This window comes from Contarinia nasturtii, unplaced genomic scaffold, assembly GCF_009176525.2.
Source record: "Contarinia nasturtii isolate CC-2019 unplaced genomic scaffold, AAFC_CNas_1.1 Cnas_scaffold_928, whole genome shotgun sequence".
In the NCBI taxonomy this organism is placed as follows: domain Eukaryota; kingdom Metazoa; phylum Arthropoda; class Insecta; order Diptera; family Cecidomyiidae; genus Contarinia; species Contarinia nasturtii.
This window is the reverse complement of record NW_022198275.1, coordinates 2,344,221-2,368,735: the sequence shown is the minus strand read 5'-3', so window position 1 is coordinate 2,368,735 and position 24,515 is coordinate 2,344,221. Positions and strand designations below refer to the sequence as shown.

Below are 24,515 nucleotides of genomic sequence, written 5' to 3'. Positions count from 1 at the left end.
GTGTGTGTGTGTGTGTGTGTGTGTGTGTGTGTGTGTGTGTGTGTGTGAAAATGTTACACTTCTACGCATTTTGGCGCGCCAAACATTCACCGATTCCATTCTTTTCTTTCTCTCATACACATTTTATTTCCTTATTTTTATGACATTTTTATTCACCAAAGTTCCTTATGACTCACATTCGTCGTCATCCCCCCATCTGTGCAATGTCAGAGTCTTTTACACGGCGATGTAAAATTCCTTTCGTCGAAATGTGAAGCTACACGTTGTAGGTGAGAATGAAATGAGCAAGACACAAGTGAAAAAGCATCCAAAGCCTTTATCTGTGGTGTACGCACAAAAGCAAAATACCAAGCGATTTTCATTAATGAACTAAGTTTTGTGCAAGTGTCAGCTGTTACGATTGCCGAAAGTGCTTTTAAATGGATCTAATCTTATGTATGTGTGTGTTTGTGTCTTTTGTATACACCGTGGCTTGTGAATGAATGAGTACACTTTTGTGGTATACAACCTTGCTCATTATAAATCATGATTGGTGGATCAAGAATTTTGAAGATTCTCTCATTATTCTCTCACTCTCTTTTGGCATTGTCAACCAAATGTCAAGCAATTTTACGTTGTTATAAAATGAATGAAGGTTTACCCAGTTGTGGAATTACAAAATTTTGTATGAAAATTATGTGTAATACGTCTAGTATTTGCAACAAATGCTTTTCGTGTCTCTGTGTTTGTAGTTATCATTTTACAATTGAGACAACATATGTTCAAACATGCCGGTACAATGTTGATGCAAGAAAACAAAATATAACAGAGTAGGATTGTTGCTGACTATTTTATTATTATTATCAAGTGACTGTCAGTTCTTTTCGGTCTTTTAGTCTGCGAAGAGAAAAAAATATCACATCATTCATGCAAAGCTTCATCAGTCAGTCATTCAGTTGATTTTTAATGTATTCGAAAAGTGCGACTTCACTTTGTTCATATTGTTTTTTTTTGCTGTTCTTCATCGGTGTTGAATCACCACTTGACGCCGTCAAGTTCCTTTGAATATAAATTTATTTTGAAAATAGAGCACTTTAGCCAATTTTGCAAAGCGTTATCTGGTGCCAGCAGCTATGTAATTGTTCAACTAGATTTAATTTTATACACAAAAACGAGAGAGGCTAAAAGTTTTGTCGGGAAACCAAATGAATTTACATTCTTTGCATTTCAAAGAGAGAGACATAAAAACGAGAAAAAAGAGTAATATCTCTTACTCGATGACATAGCAAAAAGTGTTCAATCAAAAAGAATTGTAAAATTCAAATAACTAAACCTAAAGGCTCAAATGACGAATTTCAAAGAGCTAATGAATACACAAACTCTGCACAAAAGCAACTCTCGCACTTTTTTCTCAAGCTATAAGAGGTTGTCTATCGTTCGTTTTTTTTTGGTTAAATGTGGTAAAAATGATATCATAAAGTATAAAAATGAAATTTGTGAAAATTTCAATGTAAATAAGGGCCAACATGTTCGCAAGCAAATGCAGTAAGGACTCGTTCAGATTTTTATCACATGACAGCAAAAGTGAATGAGTGGCTGTTGCAGCCAGGCGAAAAAAGCAAACGGTGCAAAGTGTTTCATGTTGAGAATGTGAAGATGGCTACGATGATGATATATTTTTAATGTCATTAGAAACATCTGCCATTTCTGTACTTGACTCTTACCCCATCAACAGCGTCGAGATTCAAACACACCGTTGGCACACGGTGGATAGAGAAAAAGAGAGATAGAGAAAGAGAGCTACCACCATTAAACTACGATGAACAATTTACTGCATCTCGCTCACTGTCTCATGACTCTTTCTCTCCACATCTCCGGCAGAATGCTTCATAAAACATTTTATTTCGCAACTAAAATTGACTAATGACAAAGGATATCAAGGCAACATTTAATCGGTTGGCTTGCATATTCATGAGAAGGTAAAAGAGAGAAGGAAAAGAGCTTTGAACCGGATTACATCATTTTCATGTGCCGTAAAGATGTTTACTGCACTTTCGTTCCCTCTCATCCATTTTTGGTTTTTGTTAGCGTGCGTTCGTGCATTTGTTTGTAATGTTGCTGCCAAAACTGCTCACATAAACAAATCCAGATGTTTATAGTTTTGCAACTCACTCTTCATTTCTGTCACAATATATATATATATAATATATATGAAGACAGGTAACGATCAACGATGTTGTTGATAGAAAAGTTGAGAAAATTATTTTCATTTTTTGTTGTTCGGTTCGGTTGGAAAATGCGAAAAAGAGCGAAGATTATCAAGTCGCGCAGTTTGTTTGTTGTTTGCCTTAAACTTTATCCTAGAATTGTGCAAGATTGAGAAAATTCTTCATCGAAACACAATTCATAGCACGAATCTTCTTCACTTTTTACAACATGAATAATGCAGAACACACACACGCGCACACACACATATTCAATTGGAAATGATTAAGTTAGCAAACGTAGCACTAAAATCAACAAGGCTGAACTAATAACACTTCACAATCCGAGAAGATAAAAGGATAAAACAAGATAAAGAAAAACACTTTAGCAGCCACCTGCACAAATCTGAAAAGATTATTTTAAAGTAATTGTTGCGAGTTCATCAAAATGAACTTGGGCGCATTATGTCTGGTAACAAAGTTGATTTTATATATGTGTATGTGTGTGTGTGTTGGTGGGTCTGTTGGCAGCAAGAACCATATGCTCAAGATCGACAAAGTGCAATTTACAATGCGCGCTGCATTAAAGTTGCAATTGAAGCAGTAAAATCGACAGGGCGATTTACGTCGATTTTATCCATTTTGAAAGACATTTACGATACGAACAAACGGTAAAAATCGACAAACTGCACACCCATCTACGAAAATATATATTTTTAATTGAAGTCGAAGGTCCTTCTTAAGCACATTTTCTACAATGCCTTTTGGATTTTATTACCGAATTCTCGAATTCAGTCGATGGTTTTATTACGTACTTCAAAAAATAATAGATAATTGGTTTCAGGACTAATGTTCGCATTTAATTGACGTTCATCTGGCGTTATTGATATATTCGACAGAATATACATAAATGATATCATACACTAAAATACACTCACTTTATTCTTTTCATTCCCCAAAGTGTTTAGCCATTTTAATTCAACTTCAGTGCAAATAGTAATTAACCGAAACGAATCGGCTTTTGATGCGAACACTCACATTTGTGTAGACGCATGCCAACATTATTAAACCTATATATGCGAATGAGTGATGGTATTTTCATTAAATATAAAATATGAGCCGATTCATAACATTCCAATTTTCGTTCGAAAGCATACAATCATTTTACAATATATTAAGCATATGATCTATGTGCGTAATTTCATTCAATCATTCAACCAGAAAACTTAAGCCGATCAACCGAATCACTGTTAATAATTTACCATTTGCTTGTTATCATTTCAATAACGCGAAAAATATTTGCATGTTTATATCTATGTACTGAGCTGAAGCTCTTCTACACTAATTTCTTCATTACTCAACTTTTTGAGACTGCAGTTGGTGTCAGAATGCATAATTAAAACTTTATCCAATTTAACTCAAATTCCACAAGGTATAACATATTTTTTTTTTTCAAAAGAAACTCATGATTATTTTAATTTTTTTCACTGGTTGTATTAATTTAAATTATTTTTCATTTCATTTAACATTTTTTTCATCATTTATTGCTGTTTCCGGATATGTTTCCATATATGTACAGTGTGTCCTCAAAAAAAACCAGTGGAAGAAAATGGATATTATTTTGCAAAAAATGGGTTCGCTCTTTTGATTTTTTTACGTTTTTATGGCGAGTCTGCTGCAAATTATCCCTTTCATGCCTTTCTGATAGACTGACTACATATCGCAATCTCTGCATCTGACTGACGTTGTTTTTTCATGTGCAGTCTGCAGTCTCTCTCTCCCTATCTTCTTCAAACACATAACTTCTCTCTCCATGTTGCATATTCATGTTTAACTGAATTTGCGAACTTTCACACAATTGACAGCGTTATATTCAATTTTCAGTCGGAAGCTTGAAAAAAGGGTAATTAGATTAAGTCTACGTTTGTTCGCTTTATCGCTCGATTTGCCTTTGGCTCGGCTGTTTCCAACAATTTTTGTTGTTCACTCTTTACAATTTTTTTTGGTGCACTGAACAAAAATATGGCTTAACCGGCTATCAATATCTGAATATTGTTGATAAAAATTTCGTCCGGAATAACCGCATGCACACAACGAAATAAATAATAAATTGGATGCGAAATATAATTTACAGTAGGTTGCTATCTACTTTTTGTACTTCGAATCCTTTTAGCAGTTCGTTCGATTAAATTATTCGCCTTTTGTTCGGTGTTATGCCATTCGACAGTTTTAATTGTAATGAATAGGCGCTGTAGCAAATGAAAATATTAAATTAATTGTTGCGCTGAAAGCGGAAATGTGATTAATTATTATCGCATGGCATGAAAGCCACATCAGACTCTTGTTTTTGCTGCCGTTAGTTGTGGAATGCAAAAGTAACAGTAAAATAAACATATAGTGTAATACACGGATTTAATGCCACAAAATACACATGTTGGAATTTGGGCCTGAATAAATGTATTCATTTTTCTTTTTTCGACAAAAAGATGTGGCCCCACATTCTTAAACTGTGAACGATAAAAATAATAATCATATGAAGTTGTGTGTGCGTGCACGTATGAATGATGATAATAAGAAAAGCACTCGTTGCGATGGGAATTCTCGAGAGATTTGTGTTAGTCATGCATTTGAATTCGCTCATTCGGAATTTATTTGCCAAGCCTCCTGGCAAAGCTGCTGGTGCGGATGCATGAAGACCGAGCGGAAAAAAAGCGCCGGCAAAAGAGGTGATGCAGATGAAAATAAAACATTTGCGATATTTAACACAAACATAATATAAGAGAATAAATAAATAAAAAATCAGCAGTGACACACACAAATGCTTCCGAGCTCCGCTCAACACAAAAGAAAAATTTACGATGCTGTTGGTGTATTGTTGTTGTGTTGAGTTAAAGACGAACGCACACAATCATCGTTGTCGTTTCTAGGTCAGAATATTTTCATTCTTGTTTATATTTGAATAAATCGCTACTTGTTATTTGTGTGGCCTGACGTAAAATTTATTTATACAATGCACAGCATCTGAATTGTTTCACATAGCAAATAAACATAAATTGTGTAATTTGATTGAATGCCAGCACCCACAAATCTAATGCAATTTATCTCGCAAAAGATACTTTTACGAAAGGCGCTATCCCACTTCGGTTAATAAATCCGACCGAAGATTCTTTCGCTTGAATTGGAAGAAATTTTTCGCTTGTTCACACAAACACAATACTTTTTTTATATGCTATGCACTGTTATGCCCCCTCCCCACCACCAACCATAGCATGGAAATATTTTCCGAAACAATTTTAATCAACAAAGTCCGAAAAACTTTCGGTTAAGTTAGAAAAAGCACGCACGCGTTTTCATTATGATTTTTTCTTCTCCTCTTATTTGCGGGGTGAAATATTTCGAAAGTTTCAATAATTCCAGCCTTAATTATTGTACGAGAAGAAAATTGTAATGAAATATTCAACTTTGTTCAAAGCACATACATTTTTTTTCTCAACCAAATAGCACAAACACTCATCAAGCATTAAACAACAAATAAAATTCTAGAAGAATATATCCTTTTTGTTGTGATTACGAAGAGTATTGTTTGTCAAATACAAAATCTGTATCTGAATCAATAGAACAAAAATGGTTTGATGTCAAAACTGCATTAGAAGCGAATCAAGTTGATGTATTAAATAAAATAAGATTACAATGTCGATTCATGTAAAGAAAACTATACGGCTTTTAACGGCATTCCATTAAATGTAATTTCATGCAATTTAAGCAAGTAATTGTGTTATAGTTTGTTTTGTTTGGCGTTACGGTAGCATGATTGCCATGGCTCATATGGTATACAATTTCACAGATCACGATTTTAACCTTATAAATATTTCAATAGTTTCATCACCCTGACAGCTTAATTACGAATTCTTTTAGCTATGTAGACTGTCAGGACAGTTTCTAATGGTAAATATTTTATTTCGGTAATATTGATTTTCTTATTTTTTGTCAAGAAAAGGTTTTCAATTTCTCTACCTTAACGGCTTCTCTCAATTGGAAAATGAATTTTTCAGAAAGTCTATTTGAAAATTTATTTCGTGTATACTTTCTTTCTGGTATTAAATCTGGTAACCGAAAAAACTTGATCTGGAAATTATTATGCGTAAACATTTTTGCGAAATCAGTTGGTTAGATTTATGTGAGTTAATCCCAATAAATGTGTGTATTTGATGTGTTAGTGCCTTGGCAAAAATGTAGTAAAAGCATTTATTCGTTATCCATTTAGTAATTTGATGGTAAATTGAGTTTCATTTTTACCGTAGGAAAATTGTTAAAGACTAAAATTCAATATTCAACCGCCGACAGAATATCGGAAAATAGGTTCATTGTCGGCCATTTGATTGAAGATTACACAATAACAATAATAATAGTAATTACATTATTCCGAACTTTGGCCATTTGGTTGGATCATCGAAAGAACACACGACCATTTGATTGACATACGTTTTCCGCTTTCAACCCTCTTCTAACCTCTACCCCCGAAAAAAATTCCTAATTATCCCAATTCATGACGCCAAATATCGTTGTACTCATTGTTTGTTCATTTTATTATACTTTGCCGTGAAAAACTTTGAACACATAGTCTCAAGTTAGTGCTTTTGTAATTGACATGATAATTGCGTGTAATGCCATGTTCGCATCGAGAAATGATTGCCGTTATCAAATATTCCCTCTTGAATTGTAAGGTGCGTTTGTGGTGAGATACTGATAAATGCACACAGACACACTGATTGACATTCCACACATTTTCACTGCGATAATAATATGTGGTGGAAATTAGATGAAATTTATGCATCTATACAAACCAGCTCTGCATATTTGTTATCAGAGGAACAATACAATGCGGTATAACCAAATGAAAGAAAATCGTGGGCACGCATTTGCAATTGTTTCCATAAAATAAATACATTTCAGATGCTCAAATGGCTTGGATTGAACGGAACGATAAAGAGAGCAAGAGAGAGAGAGAGAGATGAAAAAACCATCCATTGGCAATAATCGTTTCCTGAATACAATTTGTAAAGATACTGGAGTTTATTCGCTGTCATGTTTTCGATACTTTACAGCAAACATTGAAATTGTCCAAATGTTTTCTAGTTGAAACACACTCATGCCAAATATACAAAATAACATGGTAAAAGTGTCCATCAAATGGAAAAATTGAAATGAATCACTCGATGTGTGCTTCCACTTACATCGAAATGGATTCGAACGAAAACAAAAATCATGTAAACCGTTTCGGAATAAGTGATACATGGGGTGAAGCATTCGTCAAGCAGACACACACACACCCAACACATTGCCAGCCAACGAAACGATATACACATGTATAACAAATGCAACAAAGTTTCAACGAGAACGATGCTTCAAACAAACAAAAACGGAAATGTCAGAATGATAGATTATCATTCAATCTACATATAATTTCGGTGTGCTCACGTTTCAGTCGATTGGTGTAATAGTAACGATTTACAACAGCCGATAGAAATAACTGGTACAAATAGCCAACGATTACAATTCAAATAAGATTACACAATTCAACTGCAAACATCCACGACACACTAACACGCACACCATTTTGCGTTGACGCAAAAACAGCGTGTCATGTGTATGTGTATATGTGGCACCAAATTGTTGGTTGGCGTTTCATGAGTGTTTCACAAATTCATAAAAACATTTGAACACTATGTGCCAATCCAAATCGTACGGCCGATTCTCTCGATGTGCTTCTGTTTTTGGCAAATTCATGTTTATCTTCGATACAAAACTCGTTTTCGCTTCAACTTTTTTTTACATTTGAATTGGGCCGCTCTTTGTCTCACATTCTTGCCTCGGTTTCGTCCTAATATACTCATTCCAAATCGCTTGTTTTTCTATCCATTTTGATACCGGGCCCAACTTAGAAGTTGGATGTGGAATTTCGTTTTCATCTAACACATTATCGCATGTTATATTTCGACGATGTTTTTTCGTCGTTATCTCGCTCTCGCTTTCCACCTCTATCTTTCTTTCTTTCTCTGTTTACTTCTTTCCATCTTATCTAGGGATAATTGTTTGTTTCGCCTTTCGTTCACTTGGAACTTCGATATTATTTGGTATTCTGTGAATGTGTGTTTATTTTCCTTGTTGATGATTTTCATTTTGGCCGGGGTGTTGTGTATGGTTTTTTTTGCTGTTCGACTCTTTTTTACTCGCTGTCGATGCTTTACTGTGCTATATGGTGAATTTTTGTGTGAAGTGTTTCTTATTTCCGGCCGTCATCGTGGCAAAGCTTCATCCAAGAATTTCATTCGAAGATTCGACGGCGGTCTCAACACAACCAATTACAACAATTTCAGTATTTCAAATCGACTCAAGACTCAAATACTATAAAAGTTTACCTTTTTTGGTGCGTGTAAAGTATTTACGGTGTTTTTTTCGACGATGTACAAAAGAAAACCGGGTATTTTGTGTGAGTGAAATGTATTGAGTCTGGCTCTTTGGTGCATGCCAAACACTTCACACGCTTTAAGGTAACCAAATAAACGCACGCACCGATCACCGTGTGAGGTTGTTTAGAAAATTCAATTTGCAATAAAGCATCCTATTGACCCGATGAGCATACAAAGCGATTAAAATCGCAACGATCTCTTTTCGGGTCACTCTTTGCGTAACCGTTCTCTCTCTCGCATCATCAAAAAATGTCAATTGATTGAATGCCTGATTTACTTTTTTTGCTTATCGATTGGATTTAAGTTCGAGTGGAAAGCATATATTTGGATTTGGCTTACATAACCATTGGTACACAAGTAAAAACACCGACACCACGGAATGACAACAACGAACTGTTAATACAGTAAATATTTGGTTTAGTAAATATGACAGTAATCGATTAAATGGAAAATTCAAATGAATTAAATTCAAAATGACCGAAAAGATCAATTGAGTTTGTTTTAAACAAATATTTTGAAGTAATTTCGGAATAAATAAAAAAACCAGCATTTACATTCAATTTGGCGGAAAGGAAATTGAAACTAATTCTATGAATTTTATTTATATTGATAACAAACCACTTTTCCTCATTTATTTGAATTGCGATTTTATGTCATTTTAATTTAACGTTAAGCCTGGATGAATCCAGTTGTGTCCCCATCGGCGAGGAAGACCGCATTTTTCATTTCAAAATATGAAATGAAAATAAATAGAAAACAATCACAGAACTTCTCTCAGTTTCAATTATCAATTTGAATATAAATCATTGTCATGAAAACAATTACAATTTCATAGCTGGGTGCCAGTGAACGGACGAACAGGATACAATTTCGAAATTCAATTTTACCTATTTTGAGATGGTATTACAAAGAAAGCATCAAGGAAATAAAATAAAATGTAATTTCAATTTGAAGCATGCAAATGACGGTGAGACAGTAATAATGCTCGTTTAACGACAATGTAATCGTCATAAACATTGTAAAACGTTTTCAATTCATTTACTTTGTGTGTGTATGTTTTTTTTACATAATTTCAATGGAGTTCCATTCGTGTAACGACAAAAATTCTTCAGATGCCATTCCCTCTGTATCTTTATCTTTCTATTTCTCTTTCCATCTTTATGTCTTTGTTGTTTTCATTCCCTTCCATTCGTATGGCACGATGAAATAACAAATGAGAAAAATGTACTCAAGATAAAAAAAAATACGAAGAAGAGTGCTCTTCACCGCGACGATGAAAAAAAAAGAGATTTGTACAAAAAAGCATCTCATCATCAACCTTTGTTTTCCCGGTCTTTTAAACATCTTTCTTTTTAAATTATTTTTTACATTTTATTTTGTTTTCATAAATATTTAAAAAGAATGTGATTTTTCATGTTTGTACCATTTGGAATTGTCATTTGAACGAATGAGAAAAATCAAGAATGAACAAAAATGAAATGAATAATTAATTTAGTTGTGAGAATGGTGTAATATTAATATAGTCAGTGATTGGGTTTCACCATTGTGGTGCGTAATGTAATATTCATTTGACCATCGTTAGCTGTGTACGGAAGTGGATTTGAAAATCGATTGAAATATTGAATATTTCATCATGTTCCGCTTAGATTCAAATCCAACACACAAAGGCATACCAAGAGAAATCGATACATCAACAATTTAAATGAATTTAAATAACAATGAAATGCATAGATTAAATTATCAAAACCACCCAACCAACTTTGTACGAAAGTGAACCACCGTACGATAAATATCATTTGTTTGATACAAAGGCCATACACAATTGGCCACGGAATTTTGGCAAAATGTATTTGAATGTTCACAGTGCATTTTGGGGCTTATAATAATTGCGTTTCATGCAATATTCCGACCGCATAATGTACATAAAGCGCAATTGGCTTCAGTCACGTCATCCGATTTATTCAGTCAATATTGTGCACACAACTATGTTGGCCAACATCTGCATAATAAATTTGTAAAGTGCACCCTCGACCGAACACCGTTGCACCTTTCTAAAGTAGTTTGCCCAACGACAAAAAAAAAACTATTTCCGAAAATTCAATGATCCGCTTTAGCTCTGGCCAAAGTGCACGGATGCGGCGTTACCATCGAACGGGTTCGTACTAACTCGATTCCTGTGTATTGTTATGATTATTCAAAGCTCATTCCCGCAGGCAACTATTGCAATATGCAAGAACTGCACTGATGTTGAAGCTCACAGGCTTCACTACCATTTTCGCGATTTGATTTCGGCGAATCCAGCATATTTACTTGATATTGGCATCGGGAGATTTGCGAACTAAAACTAACATTCGAATTATAAAGCCGTTCTGATTTTTTACATTATTTTCAGTAATCATTGAATTTTTTTTTTATCTCATTGAACAACGAAATGGATTGTTCACATGAAATTGATTGTAAAAATAATGCCCAAGCTTACAAGAATAGATACCAAAATGAGTTCATGTGAGACCCCGATTGAAAAGCATGTGCTATTTATGCGAGTTGCATTTTTTATAAATCATTTCTTATTCAATTGGCCAACAGTTGTATTTGGATATTATTGGAGCTGTTGTTCTCGAACGAATGGGATTTTTGTATCATTTTTCATTTGTTTTGGTTTTAGATTATATCAATGCTTAAATGTCACTCCATTTTCTATCATTCAATTGTGAATTCAAATCGTTTTCTTTCAATTCTCCAAAGAAACTACCCTTAAATGGTTCCCTTTTTTGCGATACGAAGACATCGAAATAAAAGTTGAAAACGAGTCAACACCGGAACACAGAGAAGAAGAAAAAATTGCGTAATTTTGTCGAATGTCTTTTTGTAAAAATGTAAATACGAATCCATCTTTGTTACGTCCATACAGAATGCTGACGATGATGCCATTCTAAAAATGATATACGATCTTTCAAATGGAATGGTGTGCCAGCTCAAGGTGATAAATCATTTGATGGTAATTTAATTTCAAGCAATTTTTCTCTGCTCCGAATTCCGGCAACACCGAAAACGAGAGAGGGGGGGAGAGAGTGTGTGATGAAAAATGCGCATTGCTAAACACCAAATGGCAAATCATCAGCACGGACAGCAACAGCAGCAAAACGAACAATAAAATGGAAAATTTTATACAATTTTTCTTGTTCATCTTTTGCATAAAGTATAAAATGCCGAAGAGTTGAGAATAAAAAAAACACAACTACCAAAAAGCTCGGACAATATACGAATGATGCGCATGCATGCAAAGTGTATAGAATGAAATGTTGAACTATGTTTTCGATTTTTTTTTTTTTTTTTTGGTTTTTCTGATGGTCTCTCTCTCTCTCTCATTCGGTTTCACCGTAGATTCCTTTTTAATTCGCACATTTTATTTCTTGTTCCTGTAGTCTCAGCATTCAACGTGTATGCAAATTATGTGCTGTTTGTTTTGTTGCCATTGGTGTTAAAATGGGGCGTGCGTATATGTATAGTAGACGTCATTCGTTTGCATATTTATGTGTGGACCGAATATATGTACTCGTTATGGCTTCAGGCTTGCCTGAATGCTGTATACTTTACGATCGTATTGCAACATTTTCATGCAGACAAAATGAAATATTATATGCTAAGCGCATTTCTTTGCCAAACAAACAAATGTTTAAATTTATCATCGGTCGATGGTGTTATTTGTGAGAGTGTGCACATCAAAAGATTATGTGCAGCAAACGAGCAAATTCATGCAAACATAGACTAATGTTCTTTCTCTCGTATTGCCATTAAACACTTTGAAAGCAAACGTCTGCAAAGAAGACAACATCCGATGGTTTTCATGCAATCAATTGTTACAGGCGATAAATGATCTCAATAAAAAAATGTGTTTACATTCATATCCCAAATAAACTATCGAAGCGAAAATGAATTGGAGCCACAGCGGTGATGATGATCGCAGATACCAGAAGACAATACACCAAACCACAGAATCAAGAGAATTACTGATGTGATATGCAAACGAATGACACACGAATTATAATGGAAGTGAATTTTTGATGGAGTTTTGAAACGAATTGAACGTATGTCTTTCCTTGACTGAATTTGATGGAATCCAAAGAATGGAAATCGCCCGAATATGTAGGACACAACCCAAAACTTTTGGCCATTTGAATGAATAATGTAGTTGTAATGCTTTTAATGTGGTGTAAAACTTTTGGTTGTGTGCTTTATGCAACCAGCACATTTACAGATGAGCACATTTTTCTTGCATTGTTTGTTTGCATGCTCCGATTGTTCGATGCTATTTCGACAACATTTTCTAGATAAACATTCATCTTAATAAAATATATGCGGATCGACACGGAATTTTGAAAGATCAAATTTGTAACATTTACTCCTTTTTGAGAAACCATTTGAATAATGAAACGGCAAACGCGAACTTCAACTTATAAGCAAAAAAAGCTTTTGCAACGTTTTACAATCCCCCTCTCGCTCTCTCTCTCTCTCTCTCTCTCTCTCTCTCGAAATAATGCATTCTTCACAATGGAAATAGAGAAAAGGAGAAGTACCAATCTAGGAAGAGAGAGCCAGAGACAAATGAAGAAAGAGAGAGTCGAGGGTAGGGCGATGAGATAGATGTTTGATAAGTTCAAGAAAAGTGCCTTCAACGCAACAATATTAAACTGTATTTTGGTTGGATGCTTATGGAGAATTTTAATTACTTGACTCAAATAAATAAATAAACCACATTCCACTCCGAGCGCATGCAGTCAACAGGCAACGAAGCGGAATCTACAATCTCTCTGTCACACTCATTTCTCTCAGAGCACATTATAAACTTTGTATTCATCGTAATTATTTTTCGTTTTCACACGAAATGTAAGTCGGTGAATATGTAATTATTAGTAAATATCATTTGATAACTTTTCCCATCATTTTTCACTTGTAATAGTTTCGCTCAAAAAATGTTCATTACTTGCGTAGAATTTTTCAATTTGTATACATATTGAAAATGAGAGAAAAATGTGGTGATATTTCAAATTGGCAAGAACGAAACCAGTAATGAAATTGCAATGTAAACTGTAATAAGTAAATAAACTTAATATTCGATATATAATATCGTTTTTTTTGGCGATTTAACCATTTATTTTCTTCAATCTTTTCCAAATAGAAATATGCGTATTATTTTATTCATTCGATGAACTAAAACAAGTCACTCTTATAGGTAAAATAATTTTCATTGTTTTCGTTGCGTTTGTCGGTATTTTTAATAAATCGCATTGCAGCATTTTTTTAAAATTGCAATTCACGGAAATTTGATGGAACAAATGGAATTGTTGATTGTTGACGAATGGAATTCACTGAAAAAATGCAGAAATTCAACTAAACATGCATTTCATTGCACATTTATATCAATATTGTCGTTGCAAATTCCAGCGCTAGTCCTGTTTCTGCAATAACACAAATGCCACATCAATGTAAAAATATGTCTGTACTTTTGTTATAATCTCTCGATATTTGAATAATCGGTGACATTTTTGCATGAATGGTTTTGATTTGAATGAAGAGAAATATCGTTGTTTTGTTATTTTTCTTTCTCTTTCGAGTGTCCAAATATTTAATATTGTGACAGACTTAATCGACGGAATTTCGTTTTGTCATTTTTGTGCTGGAAAGGAATTTTAAAGTTGCAAAACTGTACATTTAGCTACGTAAAACATTCAAAATTCCACGTACAATGTATACTTGTATAGACAAATAAAGAATATTTGAGTGATTTGAACGAGATAAAATTGCCAACTTCCAAAGCTGCTTCAAAATGAATTTATCGATTTGATAGAAGCACTATGAGCTCAGTGCATTTACGCAAAAACCATTTCGAGAAGAGTTCATTTAATGAACATACCAAAAACAGCAGAATATGCACTTGTTTGTTATACCAAAAAAATATTCGTTGAAACGAGTATGAAAAAGTGCACAAAACATGCAAAGCTTCAATAAAAATAAGTCATACGTGTCGAACGTTTAATGATGCAACCCATAATCAGGATAATATTCAGTTTTATTAAACGTTATGAAAATATTTCCGATAAATACCAATAATGATCGACATGAATGGGGATGCGACACGAGCACATATGGCATACAACAACGGCGAAATAACGATGACAAGATAAAATGGGACGAGCGAGACAACGGCGACGATGCTGCCGTTCTCTGATGAAAAATAAAAATTACGAAGCGTGACATAGGAGACATTCAGACATTCCCGTCTACACACACAGCAGCAGCAGCAACATGAAAAATTTTCTGTTGACTTGGCTTTTTTTGTCAGTTCAAAGGAGGCCGAGCATTGATGAGAACATTTTTATGGATGAACGAAGCACAGCCCACAAAATTCGATAAATAAAAATCAATATGATGGAGAGAGAAAAGGCCACAAAGTGTGCTGTACACTGATTTTAACACATCATAAAATGAATTAGATGCTTCATATTTATAAATAATAACTGTAGAAACAAAATAACAAATTGTTACAAGAGAATCACACAACAACGAAATTGTTGCTCTGAATCTTAAACGGTCCATAGGTGATGACGAGGGTTCCTAGGGGTCGAATGACCCCCTTCCCTAATATATAGAAAATTCTTCCGATTTGCTAGGGATCGCCTCAAAAAGTGACTTCCAAAAAAAAAAAGAAAAAAAAGGATTTTCTTGTCATTTTTGGATTTGCAAGGCAATTTGAAGTAGGAAAATTCTTTTGATTTGCTAGGGTTTTTCGCCAAAAAATTGACTTCCAAAAAAAAAACGATTTTATCCTCATTTCGTACAAATTATTGACATCGTCAGGGACCCCCTATAGATTTTTCCAGGAACCCCCAACAGAATTTTGCCATCACCCCCCCTAAAATTTGTTACGTCATCATCTATCTGACGCTAAACGAAAACTGGTGTTGACCGTGGTTCTGCTTATTGAAATGCAATTGTTTTGGTTCTAATACATTTTTTTTTGTATATACCTTCAACACTTGAAATTATCCATGATGGAGGTGCTCTATCGATTATTGGATCTGGTTCAAAACTTGATAGTTTCCACCATTTTATTTAATCATGTATCATATCATTTTAATTTAAAATGAAAGTTCATTGTGGTTTCAAATTCATGTGCAAACGTATAGCCAGGAAATCGACATTTAAGCATAACAATTTTTTTTAGCTGGCTACAGTGATGTGCGAGAAAGTAACAAAAATGTGTCTAATCCACTGCAATTACCATTAAATCACTTAGAAATGCTAGTTCCCACTCCCTTCAAATTGACGGTGCCAATAATAGTGCTTATGTCGCGTGAACGGTTTTATTAAAATACTCTTAATTTTATGATGTCGTAAACTATTCAAGCGCATTCAATGTCGTAAATATCACTTTTTCATCGAGCATTTGCTCGATACTATGTTTTTTCTTCATTTGCGATGCTCACATTCACTTTTGCAACTTTTTTATGGTTGCAATATTATTTTTTGTACGACTTTTATTTATGATGCGTACGCTTGACATCGTTGCTTGTTTTACTGCACATCAAAATAGATTTACTTGGAAAGTTGACATCAATTAATGTTACAGGGGGAGGAAAAAATTTTAAGCCTAGGATATAAAGAGAAGTGTTTTCAAATCATTCTTGTGCTGTAATTGAAGTATGAACTGTCAACAGTATTCCCACAAAAAAATGAGTTCATATCTCTCTTCATTTGTTAAGTTCAACATTTGACATTTAGTCATTTTGATATTTTTTTAAAAACTGGAAAAATCCAAAATCATGTTGAGATTAGGTATCTTACAAAAGATTGTATAGCATCAAACAATTTCAATCACTTCTTGCGTGTAATTTGTGGTCACCTTCCTCCATCGTATACCATAGTCAAAGAATAAGAAAACCCTTCATAGTTGTGCAGAGACTTAATGAAAGAGGACTCTCACACTTTTGTGACAATTGTGAAAACAGTTCAAGATGTGATGGCCAAAATCCAAGTGTAGTTCATTAAATATTCCAAATGCCCAATAGTACGTTAGCTGCGATCCTCAGCATCACAGCAGACAGTGTCTTCAATATATCACACGAAAAATGTTACTTAGAGAACGTTTGTTCGCGATCATTCGAAAAGCCTTTGATATTTTTTTGACAGATGATCACATTTGTCTTTGTGATTGATTACTCAAGCTTCTGGAATGTAGCGAATAAATCAATAGTAGTTGGTAATGAAGCCTGGTTCTAGTACTACAAATCAAAGACCAAAGCGAAGAGAATGTATTATTATACAGTGTTGGCAAGACATCAGTAGAAAGTCGCCTCCAAACAGATGATTTCCAACATATGACTACCGTTTCTGGGATACAAATGGTATATTAATGATTGGCTTGTCACCAAAAAATACTATGGTCTTGGGTCTGTACCACGCTCAATAGATGTATGGATTGCGTTATGTAGTAGAAGTAAAATATTGTTTTCTTCTGGCGAGAAAATTTGTCTTCGCATGACAGCTCGCAAGTGAATAATTGGAAAAGCATTGTCACCACCTGAATCTTGATTCAAATTCACCATCTATTGCATTTGTTGAGGCCGGCCTCTAGCTAGTATTTCCACTTTTCAAATATGAAAAATGTCTCAATAGAAAAATGCAGTGCTCGATTTTATAAAAATTTCGAAGGATTTCGAGGTGATGACTACTTGACCAACGTAGAAAACTCTCAATAAGAGATATCAACCTAATTTTTTGTGGGAATACTGTTGACAGTTCATACTTCAATTACAGCACAAGAATGATTTGAAAACACTTCTCTTTATATCCTAGGCTTAAAAATTTTTCCTCCCCCTGTAAGCCCGGTTAAAGTGTCGAGCCAAATTACACTCTTTCGCAAATTTAAATCGACTCTAAAATCAATATTCAACGAGAATTCAGGCATAGCTTATGTGCGTGTGTGATTTTACTTATAATCATCATCATGAGATGAAAATGCTCATTTCACCAAATGTGCTCTTTATATTGATTATATTATTTTAAGCAATTTTCCATGGGATGATATCAATATGAAGATATTCAGAATGAACACACTAAAAATCTTTACGATCGCATCGAATAAGAAATGTGGTTCATACAAAAGTCACATGCATTTTATCTATAAACGTGAACGTACTAGAATAATGAGATACGTTTTACATTATAACATCATCATATCAACCATCAAGTAATATTTCTTCGGCTAAATAAATGTGACCGAAATTAATTTTTATTTTGGTTGGAGAACATCAAGCGACTTATGCGCATTTAAATTAATGAAGATTATTTTTTACAAGCAATCAACCGAGAAAGTTTGTGTTCATTAGAAACTTATGCCATACCATAATAATGACAATTGCATTGCAACGATGACGATGGACTCTCCAACCGCTGTAGCATTCACATTCAATGGTTTGTGTTTGGCATGTGTGTGCGTCCACTGTGCATTCAATTTAAACATTTATTATATAATATTCTTCGAGACTTTATTACTCATAAATGGATTTTGAAACGAAGTGTAAGGATTATTTGTAGTGCTTTAGTCAGACTTTGGTCACGCCGCACACGAATATTATACACATTGAAGTGATGTGTTTTCATATTGAAAAGTTTTGCCACAAAAGCAGAAACTTCGTTGTATTCTTTTGTTTTTCAATGCTTTAACATTAAGTACTTCGGTTTAATTTGAGCGCTTGTTTGTAGATTTCGATTTAGTGAATGTGAAAAACGATGGTAGAGTTTTTCAGTACTCATGAGTGAATATGTATTTCGGTTGATATAATAAATGTTGAAAGTCATAATTTTCCGGATATTGTTTTTCGTATGCATGCATGTGTATGTGTTTGTGCGCTGTGCAATGTGATTCGGGCAAGCGTAAAAATACGAAGCGTTGCCAATGCATAACAATAAGAAAAGTTATAAATTCAAGCGTTTCGATATGTGAAAACACAAAAGCCGACCAAGTTGGATTTATCGAAATTGTTAGGGCCGTTAATGCTGTCACTTGCACACTCACTTCCACACATGGTGAACACGGAGAAGGAAGAGAAAAAAAAATAAACTACAGACAAAAGACTCTTTCCCACAATCACGTTTATATGATGCATCAAAATTCGAGATTCCATACAAACTTTCTGAAATGATTCTTTTTGATGAAATAAAATCTGTTTCATTACAATTGCCGGTGAGTTGGTTGAGGATGTTTCCAGAGAATAGCACCAAAGTTCCAACATATTCATATTCGAGTTTCGTGAAGCTGGTGTGCGTATTAAAGCGTATTTTTAAAAAAAAATTAACGAACAGACTGTGAGAAAATTATGCTTTTGTTACATAAGCCACCAACTGTAAGCTTCAATAAAAGTATGTTTCAAACAAAATTTGTGTATTTGTGTGTATGAACGGCAAACCGAATCAAGTTGATTTTCTCATTGTAAATTTTCAAACATCTACCCACCGATATATCTACTTCGGAAAACATGATATTTCAATAAAATACAAACTTTTGATGATGATGGTTGAATGTGTGTCTGTGTATGTGATCATCATCTCAAAAAGTTTGTGCATTTTGTGCTCATATGAAAACATGATTAACTACTTATTAAAATGGAGTGCAAGCAGCCAGAGTCAGTTTAAAATATGCACCTGCTCCTTTAGTTCGTTTGTGCATTTGGCGGGTCTTTGATATGCATAGAAAACTGGAATGGAAAATCTGTTTAGTGGATTTATGTAACGTGTGCAGTGTGAATACTGAATCTGCTTTTAGTTTCTTTTCAATTCATTGTATGCCTTCAGCCTTCATGTGAGTTCGGTTCTCAATGCTCTTTTCTTTCAAATTGACGTCTAGTTCTGTTTATTTCAAGCATTCACAAAGAGATACATCAATACAAAACATCGAATGATGCTTGCATCATTTGATGCGCATCGCTAGTGGTGTTGTTGTGCGTTCGGAGCACTTCGTGCGACACAGCACTAGCGATGCGCATCAAATGATACAAGCATCATTTGATGTTTTGTATTGATGTATCTCTTCGTGAATGCTTGGTTTATTTGCATTCTAAATTCATTTGCTTACGCCAGAATGAGCTGAACTTGTGATTGTGTATGCAGCGAGGGAAAACTTTCTTTGTCAAATGCGAATTCGAACAGCCTATATATTTTCCAGGTTATACAATCCGAAATGCATTCATGCGTTTTTTTTATTCTCAAACTCTTGTTTCTTTATGGATTTCCAATTCAACTTTGTTTGCAAGTTATGACGTTACTTTTTGAATCGGTTTTCTTCATTCGAACGAACGAACGAGGGTGTGTAATAAAAGGTCCACTGGGAATATTTTGCACGTTTTTTTCTCTCTCGCAACGCAAATGAGTTTCCGAGTGACGGTTCGATGCTTTCATCATTTGACCAATCAATACGTTGTCATCAAGTTGAATAACGTCAAACCGCGTCTTGATCAGAATGCTCGAGGAACCAATATCGTTTGGTATTGAGGCTTTTTACCTGTGCAATGATTTCCGTTTTGAGCTTTATTCGTTTGTACCATGATTAATGAACATCATTGAAATATTGTGTTTATTCGTGTTCATTTGATCCGCCATGTTATTTAACTTCATTGTAGTGATTGATGCAACCGAAAAATACTCAACTGAAATTGAGCTTGGTTTGTGAAGAAAACGAAATCGAACAGAAAAGCTTGTTAAAATTGTGCCACTTTGTAAAACTATCGACTCACCGGCAAACCAATCACAAGAGATTGAAAAAACGAGAGAAAAATCTAGTCTATTAAAGTCTTTGATTACATGCAAACATACTTCGGTTTTTGTTTGACCATACAAAGTAAAATAAAAATTGCATTTAAAAGTTTTCGAAAAACCGAACGCATATTATGGAAAACTTGGTGAATGTTTAACTCACTCACTGCCCCGTTGCAAAGATATAATCTTATTAAAAACTTTAATTTTATTTATCTTTTTAATCAGATTTCACACTTTCATCCGAATAGCCATAAAGTCGAGGTCGGCAATTTTACTGTTGAACATCAGAACGAACTCTTTCTCGTTGTGTTGGTGCATTAAGATGCGGCCAATTATTAGTGATGAAAGTTTCGGCAATATGCTTGCACCGAAAAATAACATCCGACAACTATTGAAAGCAAAGGAGTGAACAACCAAAATTGGAAATAATATTACATATTTAGCATGTCCTCTGTAAGAGATGGTATATAAGTCTCTTCGCATACGTCAGTCAAGCGCATATAGTATAATCCATTAAGTTTTGTAAAAGAAGAGTTGTCTGTTGTTTGGTTCATATTTCGTCTTGGTAATGGTGAAGTTTTTGCTCATATTTATGCTGTAACCCAATTCATTTTTCATTGAAAAAATGAAATGTTACGATGAAAGTAAATTAATAAGTTTTAAGATTCTTACATTGAGTATGAACGAATTAAACTTCACATGAGAAAGTAAACTTTATTGATGCTCACCTTTTACAAATACAGCGAAAATTACACTTCGATAGGAAATATGGAAGATATTATTTTAAGTAGTGCGGAGGGGCGGGGGTGAGGATTTTAGGTATTGATCACATAAATGTTACTTAAAACGTTTCTCTTGGAAATTATAATTTTGAAACCATCCTATCGGCAAACTTGATCAAAACGTCGCAAATTATGCGATATTTTGCAACTTGTATGCGTATTATTTGCAAGCGAAATTTCCATGTTTATTTTAGTCGTTGTGAGATAGATAAGACTGCACTATTTTATGTACTATGACAACCACAATGAAAACGCACAATGGCTTCATTAACATTTAAAATTATTTGTTTTTTCGGTAAAAATTCATAATTTCAAATTTTATATTCATACATTTTTTTTATTTTTGATTGACGCATACGTTAAATGGGAGCTATTTGCAAATCTAAATATCAATATCTATCTATCTATTTTCATTGTATAATTCGACGGAGTGCACAATGTTGGAATAAGTGTGATTTTTGATACTCGAAACCAGCTCGAATTTCTATTGAAAGATGCTCTCTTAAAATGAATCTCTGTTGTATGTTAAAAAACAACTATCCATGAGTATGAATTCGGGAAGAGAAAACAGTGAATTGTTTATTGCGTTGAATGCATCACAACTGTGAAATTATAATTTTCTCACTCAAAATATTTGGTGTTCAGATATTTCCAAAAAAAAGAGAGAAAGAGATGGAATAGAAACACTGCATAAATGGAAGGCATTAAAATTTATTCGTCGGATGTAGAAGCGCCAGTGCATAAATTCTGAAAATGCATAAGCAAATGAGTAAGAGTGAGAATGCAAACTTTGTATCTCTCGATTTTTATGTGAAAGCCTCAGCATGAATTCTGGGTTATCACAAAACACATATTTACGATTCATGGCATGGTGGTATGAGTGGTATATACATCTAATGAATTTTTGCAGGGTGTAATTGCAAATCGTTCTTAATTGCAACATTTCGAGTATAAACGTAACAATGAAACTGGTCTATTTGAAATAATGAGTTCTATCAGCTGAATTGAATTTTCGGAAAAAAAGTTCAAAATGCGACAAGAAACTGCGTTCAATAGAAAATAATTTTTGAAAAACCCTGTGAAAGATTCACTGTACACTTACAAATGAACGCAAAAATCGCTGTGACAAATTATACAAGCAATTTGAAATGCGAGCATTTATTTATTTATTTATGAGAAACTGTACAAATGCGAAGAAATATTTTAAACGGCATTCGAACACAAAAACGTTTTCCATTTATTATGGAAAACACAGAACTCTCTTGATCACCTCTTTCCCGCTCTTTTTCCCATAGACAAAACAATAAATTGAAATATATATAAATGAAATGAAGCCATGCAATTTGCAATGTAAAGACAGGCAAATTACTCAATTCCATAGTGGAAATGGGAGCGTATGAGACAAAATAGACATAAAGCTCTCTGAATTATGCTACTAACAATATTATTTCTCACAAACATTTGCATTTTTTTATTTGGCTAGTAATAATAAACTTCATTTGCATAAATTAAACATATCAAGGGATACACACATACAAGAAGGACTCGCACAATTTGAATATTCTGTTTGCTGCTACGGCTTCTATAAATTGCAGGCAATTTGGTATGTTTATTTTGGTATACTATTTATCATGACTGTTTCACCATTTTAATTCCACCTGACTGAGCTTCTTCATACAAAATTTAATGTTCGAAATTGAACTAATGATTTTCAATGGGAATCTCTGTATTTAAATTTCATTTTCACACATTCACATCCACCACTAACCTATTTGCGAACAAATTCCATTTGGAATCAATTCTACTCACAGTCGAACAGTTTGGAATAATTTTGCTAAACGCGTGTTTGCATTTTGATTACCTTTTTTTCATTTTTGGTGTAAGCATTTCTATTAATGTCCAAATCCTTCTGATACATACCTAAAACAAAAAAAGAGAAGATTGCTTGAAATTAGTACGAACATTTCATAAATTTTTAGTGCGAGATAAAACACACAGTGAATGTAAGCCAATAACCAGATTATTTTATTTCTGTTCAAATGCTCTGAAATAGCCTAAACCAAACAAAAAAAGAGAAATTATATGCACTGTGCGAATATGTGCAAGCGCATCACAGCAATATGATTTTCTCTCAGTTGGTTTTTCATGGATGCGAATATGTTTTATATTTATTATTACGCAAATACAATGTTAACCCGCAAAATAGGCACAAAAGCATACTTCCATGCTTAAAATATTTGGAAACATTTACAAGCTTCCAACGTATTAAAATACCCACATGGAAACCATAAAATAATTTTTTTTTTTTCATTTATGAAAACTGGCATGCGTGTCATATGATTATGAGCTTGAATATGCTAGTTTCAACATTGCTCTGCATCAATTCAATGGATATGCCAATTTGTATTCATTAATAAGTACATGCGAACATATCAGCCAATTTGTACTGTGGAATGAATGGAAAATGTATTGAAATTCAGTTGAACCAAATAAAAATGATAATAATGCAAAATATATATTTATATTGCGGTGGTTTATATTGCGTGGAAGCGATTCCTATATTTTGGCTCACAAGAGAATTTGAAATTTCAATTTCTATGGAACACAACATGAATTTTGCAAAATCATTTTTTTTTTATCACAAACGAATTAAATGAATGGCGCCATTTGAGGCATAAAACCAATTTAGTTGAATGTTTTCGATTGATCATAGTTTAGTTAAGCATGTCATTATTTAGATGTTTTTGGCAGAAAATTTAAAAGTCATTTGATTTTTTTAAAAAAATTCTATTGCGTAACCTTTTCAAAAAGTCTTTGAAGTTCTTTATACGATTGATGAAATGGGATTTTCTTTTTCGACGATAAACTTGTGGCTGTTGCCATTTACCCTTTTTGATTGCCGGATGTTTGTGCAAACGGTTAAGTAAAGTAAAATGAGCGACTTTCGAGTACATGTAAATATACATACACATATCAATAGAATTATAATATGAATTTGAGTAAAATGTGTGGACACACAAAATCATTTCTCGTGTTTTTTTAAGAACATTTTATTGCAGATTTTCTTTGCTTTGGTACTAAAACACATTCTTTTTTCACATTCGCACTTATATTCGCAAAAGAATCCTTATTTATTTACAAACTTTTTTTGCTTTATGAAAAGTTAAAAAAGAAAGAGGGAGAGAGAAACCGTTTGCGTTCAAACGACTAATCCATTTGCAAGGGCAATTATTGAAAGAATAAAGTAAATCAAACGCCATCAAATG

General features: G+C 33.8%; 1 protein-coding gene across 3 annotated transcripts in view; it reads right to left on the bottom strand.

The window, feature by feature from the left end:
- LOC116343073 (furin-like protease 2) overlaps positions 1-24,515 on the bottom strand; it is a 210,287-nt gene that overhangs the window by 135,015 nt on the left and 50,757 nt on the right. The window contains exon 3 of one of the 3 annotated variants that reach the window (XM_031770961.1): positions 23,111-23,169. The exons of the other annotated variants lie outside the window; for them this stretch is intronic. The gene's annotated coding sequence lies outside the window, so the exon portion shown is untranslated. The remainder of the gene's footprint in view (positions 1-23,110; positions 23,170-24,515) is intronic. 3 annotated transcript variants of the gene reach the window in all.